This window comes from Gopherus flavomarginatus, chromosome 11, assembly GCF_025201925.1.
Source record: "Gopherus flavomarginatus isolate rGopFla2 chromosome 11, rGopFla2.mat.asm, whole genome shotgun sequence".
Classification (NCBI taxonomy): Eukaryota; Metazoa; Chordata; order Testudines; family Testudinidae; genus Gopherus; species Gopherus flavomarginatus.
In genome coordinates this window covers 12,642,717-12,652,449 of record NC_066627.1, presented here as the reverse complement: position 1 = coordinate 12,652,449, position 9,733 = coordinate 12,642,717, and the positions used below count along the sequence as shown (strand labels likewise).

The window sequence follows — 9,733 nt, the reverse complement described above, 5'->3', positions numbered from 1 at the left end:
TGTTTCAGTATGGTTGGAATTATTGTTATAGATATTACAATAATATTGTTATAGTAATACAGAGTACCCCCAGTCACTAATTCAAATTCCTTTATTAAATCCAAAGGCCAAATTATGTTTTTATAATGGCTCTAGACATGTCTAAAAACCTAAATACTAAGTAATTACTATATTCACCTGTCATAAACAGATAAAGGGTTAATGCTTCTTTTACCTGCAAAGGGTTAAGAAGTTCACCTAGCCTAGCTGACACCTGACCAGAGGAACCAATGGGGTAACAAGATGTTTCAAAAGAAAGGAGGGAAATTTCCTTTGTTTAGAGTCATTTACAGTTTCAGTCGGAGTGAAAAAGATCAAGGAACCAGCCTCTTATCAGGATAGTAAGTTTTAGAAAGGAATACATAGGTTTATGTTTATTTTCTTTTGTAACTTGTCTTTGTGCAATTAGGGGAGTAATCAAATTTGGGTATTCTTGTGTGTAATAAGGTTGCCAGGGGAACATCCTGTGTTTTAAATCTGTTGTCTGTGAGAGCAGCTTGTATGCTGTCTCCCAGAGGTTTTTTTCTTTTTTGTTAGCAAAATAAGTGTAAAGAGGCCTTCCCTTCTGAACATGGACTGTGCATCCAGGGGCAATTGCGGCTTCTTGGCTTCTGTAAGTGTCATGTACTAGACATGTGTCATAAACAGATAGCTAAGGGTTGATGTTCTTTTACCTGGAAAGGAGTAACCTGAAACACCTGACCAGAGGACCAATCAGGAAACAAGACTTTTTCAAATCTGGGTGGAGGGAAGTTTGTGTGTGAGTCCTTTGTTCTTTGGTCTTGTGCCTGTCTCTCTCTTGGCTATGAGAGGATTTCTGTCTCTTGCTTTCTAATCTTCTGTTTCCAAGTTGTAAGTACAAATATAGTAAGGCAGTAAGGTTTATATTGTTTTCTTTTGTATTTACATGTGTGTAGTTGCTGGAATGTGTTAAATTGTATTCTTTTGAATAAGGCTGTTTATTCATATTTCTTTTAAGCAATTGACCCTGTATTTGTCACCTTAATACAGAGAGACCATTTTTATGTATTTTTCTTTCTTTTTACATAAAGCTTTCTTTTAAGACCTGTTGGAGTTTTTCTTTAGTGGGGAACTCCAGAGAATTGAGTCTGTGCTCACCAGGGAATTGGTGGGAGGAATAAGTCAGGGGGAAATGTGTGTGTGTTAGATTTACTAGCCTGACTTTGCATTCCCTCTGGGTGAAGAGGGAAGTACTTGTGTTTCCAGGACTGGAAACAGGGAGGATGGCGTCCCTCTGTTTAGATTCACTGAGCTTGCTTCTGTGTATCTCTCCAGGAACCCAGGGAGGGAACACCTGGAGGGGGGAAGGGAAATGGTTTATTCCCCTTTGTTGTGAGACTCAAGGGATTTGGGTCTTGGGGTCCCCAGGGAAGGTTTTTGGGGGGACCAGAGTGCCCCAAAACACTCTAATTTTTTGGGTGGTGGCAGCTTTACCAGGTCCAAGCTGGTAACTAAGCTTGGAGGTTTTCATGCTAACTCCCATATTTTGGACGCTAAGGTCCAAATCTGGGAATAGGTTTTGACAAAATGTCTTTGTGTCTAGTCTCCCTGTTTTAAAATCCTGCTCACAAAACTATGTGTTTTTGTACACAAGGCCAAATGCTCATTGGTGAGTTTTTCAAATAACCCACCACACAACAGCTCATTTCTAAAAGGCTCTTGTTTAAAATTTTGGGACGCTAGGATTGGTTTAACAACTGCATTCTGTGACCTAGCTGTAAAACAACCTCTGATTGATCCACCAAAAGGAGGGACTAGCTCCCCAGACTCGCCACCCAGAACAGTTATCATTTCACTACTGACAGTCGCTGGGGTAGGATGTCTCACTCTGCATGTGTCCAGTAACACAGACCTCTACTGCTTTATTTTTTCTTCTCTTTATGATACACTTTAGGCTTTAGGTTTGAGGTGAGGTTTGTTTAGGCTATGCTATAGTTAACAGCTCCCAGGTGCTCTTGGACCGTAAATGGCCCTTCCCATGACGCTTCTATCTTATGGGCTGGGGCGCCTTTAAGACCATCACCTAGTCCCCTACTTTCTTCTCTTTCTATTCTTTCATGCCCTGCCTTTACTATCCTCTTTTCTTCAATAACTTACCTCTCTTCTTTCAAATTTTCTTTTTTCTCTAAACCTTACTCAAACTCTTTTTTGATCTTTACACTCTCTCACACTCTTCTTTCAACCTTTTTTTCCCATGTACCCAAGCACAAACATACACAACACTTCCCTTAGTCAAACACATATATATACACATTTTTTCAAAATGGCCGACAGCAATGGGGTGGGAAGGCAGGACATAAGCCCTAAAAGGGGCATAGAAACCTGTCAAAAATGCATGGTGAAGAATACTATCAAGAGTTATACTACTCACCCGGTAAGGTTGGGCTCTAATTGGGTGAGCATTACCTGTGTCAATGGAGTGGTATGCCCATTTGGTCTGTCTTGGAGTGGCTGAGAACATGGGTGTGAAGATAGTGCACAGTTCCTTGATCTGCTGTCACTGAATACGTCCGAGGGTCATAGAAAGCTTCACCTCTCCCATGTCACTGTCACTTTTTCCTTCATAGTAGACACCTTCAGGCCACTCAGTGTTATCTCCTCCCTGGTCTGAAAACTGAAAAACCTTTAAGTCTCTGGAATAAAAGGGCTTTAGAGAATTAATATGATACACTTTAGGCTTTAGGTTTGAGGTGGGATTTGTTTAGGCTATGCTATAGTTAACAGCTTCCAGGTGCTCTTGGACCGTAAATGGCCCTTCCCATGACTCTTCTAGCTTATGGGCCGGGGTGCCTTTAAGACCATCACCTCGTCCCCTACTTTGAATGAATCTTCTCTAGCATGTTTATCATACCAGACCTTTTGCTTTTTCTGAGCATCTAGTAGCTTTTCTTTAGTATGGGCTAAAGAGTCTCAGAGGGTGTTTTGTAGGTTGTTTACAAACAGGAGCGGCTCTAGGCACCAGCAAAGCAAACACGTGCTTGGGGCAGCCCATTTGCAGGGGCGGCAGGGATCCCGCATGGGAGTTGAGAACCAGCAGGGGGTCCAGGGAACTGTAGTTCCTTGGTTAGCTCCTTGCCTATAGAGCCTGCCCTGGAGCAGGGAAAGAACTACATTTCCCAGCATTTCCTTGGGCACTGCCGACAGGAAAGGAAGGAGGAGGAAGTGAGGTATCTGAGACCTCATGCTGCAGTCTGCTGTGAATGGAGATCTGCACTGTGAAGAGTAGGGATACAAATTTTAACATTCAATAAATAGGACACTCCATGGGGAGGGAGGGTAGCCCCACCCTGACACCATCCACTCCCTCCAACTGCCCCCCACAGAAACCCCAACCGATCCAACCCACTCACTCCCTGATCACACCCTGCCCCTAGCAGTCCTCCAGGATCCCACCCCCTATCTAAGCCTCCCTTCTCCTTGTCCCCAACTCCCCGCTCCTGAGACCCCCCCCAACTTCACCCCAGGACCTCATCTCCTACCTGTCCTCTGACAAACCCCTGGGACTCCCATGCCTATCCAGCCGCTGCCTGTCCCCTGACTGTCCCCCCAAACCCCTAACCCATCCAACCCCCCTGCTCCCTGTCCCTTGACTGCCCCCCCCAGATACATAGTAAGTATTTATAACTTCAGATGCAAAAATGATACATGCATACAAATAGGACAATCATATTCTACAAATTATAACTTTTCTAATGACTCCTCACATGACTTATCTTGCATTAAATACATCATAATTATACCACAATCTTGTCTTAATAATATCACTATGAAGAATATGTGGTGCAGTGTCACAGGGTCTACCCCAAGCCCCTTCTTGTGTGGGTCTGAGACTGGGTCATGCAGCTGCTGGAGGGGTGAGAATTGCTGCTGTTTTCCTCTTGGCAGTTTTAAGATCACTCGGGATAAAGCAAAGAAAAGCAACACATTTTACATTTCTGAAAGGGCAGGTATTTCACTCTTTTATTCTCATAAACCAACCAAGAGATTTGCTTGCAATTTCTTGGAAAATTTATCCACACTCACAGAATAAGTACTGTAAGTGTGGGGGCCAATTCACTGTATTCTTCACTTGTTAAAGTGGGAGCAGTGGAGGAGGGGAGTGCAAGTCTCAGGTATTTCCCTGCAAAATGTGTCACAGAGCCAGAGGTCAGCCACACCCAGACTCTGCCCTTATTTCAAGAAGTCCAGATCCTGCTAGTCTGGAGTTTAACAGGTACGCTCAGATAAGTTAGGGCTCCTCACAGGAGTGCTACTTTGCCAGATCATATCCCAGTGATTGCCCCATTACATATATGTCTGTTATCTTGAAATATCTATATTCTTGTCAAAGACAAAAAATCTTAGGACAGCTGTCCTCAAGGTTTTCTTTACCTCCTTGTTTTTCAGGCTGTATATGAGGGGGTTGACCAATGGGGCTGGGCTCCATAAACAGAGAGCACTTTGTTCAGGTCTCTCAATGCCTCAGAGCCTGATAGCAGATACACAATGACTAGCATCCCATAGAAAATTGTCACCACAATGAGGTGGGAGGAGCAAGTGGAAAAGGCCTTTTGCCTCCCAGTAGTGGAAGGGATTCTCAGGATGGCAGAGATGATACAAATATATGATGCCACTGTTAATAGAAATGGAGGCAATGTGAATATGCAGGAATGTATGAAAGCAGTAACTTCCAGCATGTGGGCATCACTGTAGGACAGTTTTATTATTGGGCTAAAATCAAAAAAGAAATGGTCAGCTTCATTGGAGCCACAGAATCTTAATTGTGACATCATAAATATTATGATGGCAACAGAACTAAATCCACTGATCCAAGACCAGGCCACTAGGTGGAGGCAGAACCTGTTATTCAAAAGGACTGCATAATGTAGCGGTTTCAATATTGCCAAATATCGATCATAAGCCATCACAGATAACAGAGAACACTCAGTGGTTAACAAAGAACCAAAGAAATATAACTGTGTGATGCAATCACAAACAGAAATGGTTCTGTCACCAGTCAGGAGACTAGGCAGCATCCTGGGCAGGATGGTGGAGCTGTAGCAGGTCTCTAAGCAGGATAAGTTCCCCAGAAAGAAGTACATGGGGGTGTGAAGTTGATGATCAGCCACAACTAGTGCAAAAATGAGGATGTTCCCAGTCATGGTCACAATGTAGATCACCAGAAACAGCAGGAAGAGAAAGATCTGCAGCTGAGGGACATTCCCGAATCCAAGGGGGATGAATTCTGTGATGGATGTTTCATTTCCCTGTTGTTTTTTTCCCATAAGTTTCATCTAAGGAAAATATACAAAAAAATCCAATTTATAGTGTAACTCCCATTTCAATAAACTCAACTTTTTAATTCTGGTTTCTCACTGCTGGTTGCAATGTCAATGGTTGAGTCAAGACTCCAGATGGCAGAGGCATTCTTGGTAAATTTTTTGAAAGTGCCCATATTAAATCACTTTGGAATAGTTCCTATTGTCTGGTATCTACATGACAGAACACATCTCTTCTGCCTCCTGAACATCCCTGTGTATTACTTTAACCACAATGTCTGAGATTACAACTGGAGATTAAGGGAATTAAATGCCACTCACTTGGCTTCAAATCAAAATACCAGTCATCTCCAAAAGCTGGGCTCATACCTCTTTTACCCATATTTACATTGCAGAGTCCTGCAGATTCCAATGGAGTGGACACTAGAATTGGATCCCAGAGACATTGGTTTTATTGCTTTCTCATCCACTCCATGTCCTTGGCTTGTCACTTTCCCCCTCCAGGTCCCTGTGCCCTCATCTATAAAACAGATGATGAGGATGGTACCACTTAGCTTTTCTTAATATGATTTGAGATTTGTGAAACTAGAGCTCTACAAATGCTCAGTTGGTCTTGTGTAAAATGGATTTAATGATACTTAAGACAGTTTACAAAATTCTTTAATAATTATAACAATTACTGCAATATAACAATGCTATGTTATTATACTGTTATCATATGAGACTATGCATATCTTTGAATAAACTCTCGGAAGAGAAATTAAATGAAACTCACAGTCGCATCAAACTTTTATATTTTCACCTTAGTTTCTGTAGATATGGCATCAACTCTGTGTTTAACAACACATTATTTTTATACATTTTCTTCCCCCTCCCCTCATTTTACTGATATACCTCTGAAATCTCTCCTTAAGGGAATCACACAGTATGTTTATTTCTCTGCAAGGATATTCACCATTCTTTCTGACAGCGGTTCAACACCTAAAATTTACTGGCAACATTTTCAAGAAATGCCTAAGAGACAGATTTTGAAATGTATTAATCCACCTTAACTTGTGGATAGGCACTTTGAACATTTTAAACATGACGCAGAGCATAATCTGTATAGCTTGATTTTGGAGGTCTGCCAATGTCTGCTTGGATACGGTTTGGGGAATATGTCTTTGTCCAGTTGCTAATTCCAGTTGGTTTGATGAATGCCATTTCTATTTGCAACCATCTCTCTGGATGGGATCATCTCTTTTGTAGAAGGAAACCTATAACAGGTTGTGGGGTAAGATATGCCTGGAGAGCAGTGACAACACCATCAAAGGCCATCATCACTGAATGGTTCACTCCTGATGAAACACGGGGATTGTTGACAGGACCACATCTAGGAACAGTGCACAGTCACTACCTGGATCCAGGCAACTCAGTAGAACATGGGATTCAGAGGTCAGATTCAATCACAATGGTCCAGGGTCCATTCTGAATGGGGAATTGGACCAGGAGGTTACACTTGCATCTAAGTTTTCCCCTTGACTGAAACTCAAAACTGCCCCACTAAAGAAAGCCACAGGAATATTTAGTAATCCAAAGAATGGAACAGATTCTTCCGGTTCTAATGTCACAAGGCTTCTGGTGCCATTAGAGTTTTTCAGCTAACTCATTGTTTTCATTGTTTTTATTATTTGAACCTAACCTTTTTTTTATAACCCCATTGCTGCTGCTGAAAAACACAGATAGGATGGGAATTTGGAAATATGGTATAGTGACCTAACCTAGGTGGAGACACGGAAAGATGTTGTTCATTCATTCAGAATAACTGCAAAGATAGTCTGGCACATAATTAATGCACATGCTAAATAAATAAATAAATGCCTAACTCCTATTAATGTCCCCAGCTCCTACAGTATCAAAACACACAGCTGGAACCCAACATTTCAATTGGCAAATAAACTCTTGGGAATAGTTTCACGCACAAATGTATTTAAGTGTGTTTGTTGTCGTCAGGATAACCCTGCAATTTTCCATTTGGTGCAGGAGCATAACTCATACACAGTAGGAACATGGAATGCAGGGTATGGGCAGGGGCGGCTCTAAGGATTTTGCCACCCCCAGCATGGCAGGCAGGCTGCCTTCAGTGGCTTGCCTGTGGGAGGTCCTCCGAAGCTGTGGGACCAGCGGACGCTCCGCAGGCAAGCCGCCGAAGGCAGCCTGCCTGCCGCCTTTGCAGTGACCGGCAGAGCGCCCCCTGTGGCTTGCCACCCCAAGCACGCATTTGGCATGCTGGGGCCTGGAACCGCCCCTGGGTACGGGCCCACCCAGAAAGAAATTAAGCCAGCCTGGAATTTTGACTTACTCCAGAATGAAGGGGCTCAGGTTTTGTAACAGTTACAGATGTTTTGATGAGATTTATTCCTCTAATTGTCATTGAAGAAGATGTTCAGTGGCAAAATAAGGCAGTTAGGTTGAAATTCCAAACATAGTCCAGGACTGACTCAGTTGAAATTACGATCTATGTAATAAATTCTAGGACTGTCATTCCATGTGTCAGTCTGAAGTTTCTAAGCCTGAAAATCAAAAAGGAATCCTCCAAAAGGTGGAAACATGGACAAATTTCTATGAAGGAGTACAAAAGTATATCACAGGTGTACAGGGACAGAATCAGTAAGGCTAAGGCACAAAATGAGTTGCAATTAGAAAGGGACATCAAAGGCAATAAAAAGAGGAATTAAAAGTACATTAGTAGTGAGAGAAAGACAAAGGAAAGTGTAGGTCCTCTACTTAGTGGGAAAGGAAAGCTAATATTTGATGACATCGAGAAGGCTGGAAAATTCACACAACCAGCACACACAAGAACTCCAAACATCTGTTCAAAGACTAGAATGTCAGTTGAGTCAGTGTGAAGTGATGGAAGTAGATACAAGAACATTAAGAGATCTTTTTGTTTAGAATATCACCAGGTTCATTTATCACTGTGCTTCTCTATTGATTAGTGTCCAGTTTTTAACTTTTCAGCCACTTTTGGACTTTCTAACACACATGACTTTGAGATACACTCATGGAACAGTGCAGGCTTCCAGCTACTAGTGAAGAAGTAAGCAGATTGTCTCCAGATTGCTTGGCACAGTGACTTTGCTGACTTGGCAGCTAAATGGTAGGTAACATTTCAGAGAAGAGGGACCTCAGACAAATTTGATTAAAATAACTCTAACTTTTAAAAAAAACTTTGATTAATCCCTGCTGGATGGAATATGAAATGTCACTCTCCTTTCCTGTCCCTGCCCATTCTTCCCCCTTCTTTTCCCTCCTCTCTCATGTATTTACCTTTCTGTACTTCTGCTTTATTTTATTTTTTGGGGGAGGCTTTTGTTCTCTACTTCATTTTGGGGAAAAGAAAAATACAAACAAATAAATAAGAAATGTACACAGGTAAGAGTACATTACAATTACTGAGTTAACATTTAAATAAAGAAGGATTAGATGTTTAAAGGAGTTTAAAGGAAACAATTGCCTTGTCACTTACCCCAGTGTAAACTCATGTCAATAGAGATGCGCTGCTGTAAAACTGTAATAAGTGAGAGGAGAATGACACCAAAAGAGAGGTGACTTCTTCTTTCTCTTCAATTTTGTAATGCCCTTATATAAATTCTTGCCTTGCACATTTGTCACATTCACAGCACTATTCCCCATGGCTGAATTGCAACCACCTATATCTGCTCTGGTGACCACATGGGAATTCTCACCAAAAAGTCTCTGATGTGATGTTGCCAGGCAACTAGAGCTATTGTTTAGTTACAAATGGTGACAAAGGTCAGCTGTGAATGATGCCAAGTTTCTGCTTGTAGTGGGGTAGTTACCTGTTTCAGCCCTGACAAGGTAGAAGCCAGCCCTGGGAGAGTGTAGGGTCTAGGAGAAAAGGCCAAAGCTGACTAGGGAAGGAGGTACACCTGGGCCGCGCCTCAGTCAGGGCAGCTGGGCCTTATAAGAAGGCCAGGGCAGCAGAGCAGAGGCTTACCTCTAGCTGTGGAGGGAGACTGGCCTGGCCTGGCCTGGCCTGGCGGGGAGTAAGAAGGTACCTGGGTGTGAAGCAGTGCTGGGGAAGAACCAGGGAAGCTCCAGGCTGGTGACTCCCCAGGCTGCAGGGCCTGGTTCCAGGCCCGTAGAGGTACTGGGTGGTAGAAGGAGGCAGCAGGTCAAACTTCCTTGCCTGTGATGAGTGGCTTTTATACTGCAGACTGTCCACTGAGCAGGGGCTAGGTAAGGACTGGCAGTAGCCCAGAATGAGATGAGGTGAGGTGGGGGTAGTGGGTGGGGGCTCTCTGGAGAAAGGAGACTTACGAGATTGTTGGGGTATTGCCAGGGGGCAGCACACGAGAGAAAATGGGCACTTGGGTCTGGGAGGGACATGGAGGGCCAAGATGTGGCAGATC

At 43.0% G+C, this 9,733-nt stretch overlaps 1 pseudogene; it reads right to left on the bottom strand.

Annotated features, from left to right (window-relative positions):
• Positions 1-4,359: 4,359 nt before the first annotated feature.
• On the bottom strand, positions 4,360-5,333 carry LOC127030782 (olfactory receptor 1020-like; annotated as a pseudogene).
• Between the last annotated feature and the right edge of the window lie 4,400 nt (positions 5,334-9,733).